This window comes from Penaeus monodon, chromosome 19, assembly GCF_015228065.2.
Source record: "Penaeus monodon isolate SGIC_2016 chromosome 19, NSTDA_Pmon_1, whole genome shotgun sequence".
In the NCBI taxonomy this organism is placed as follows: domain Eukaryota; kingdom Metazoa; phylum Arthropoda; class Malacostraca; order Decapoda; family Penaeidae; genus Penaeus; species Penaeus monodon.
In genome coordinates this window covers 42,730,488-42,730,834 of record NC_051404.1, presented here as the reverse complement: position 1 = coordinate 42,730,834, position 347 = coordinate 42,730,488, and positions in this window count along the sequence as shown.

Here is a 347-nt window from a genome sequence, read left to right as displayed (position 1 = left end):
CATGGAAATAAAAAGACAGTAACGTAAATATTTTCCCATAAAAAATCATAAATATCGAAAAACGTATTTCAAAAATTACGTTGTTACTGAGACTCTCCTCACGAAATATGCTCCCTCACTTCGTTACCCTAAATCTAAAAAGTTCAATCTCCGTTGTGCGTCCAAGATGAAAGACTTCATTGATTATTTAGACTATGCCATAATTCAAACGGGATCCTTGAGGAGGAAAGCTGTTAGATATACCGTCAAATTCCGCTTGAAAGAACCCCAAGAAATAATGTGCGATTCTTTTTTTTTGTGTAGGCTTTTTTTCTCTCTGTTCTTACATTCAAAAATGTATGTCACTA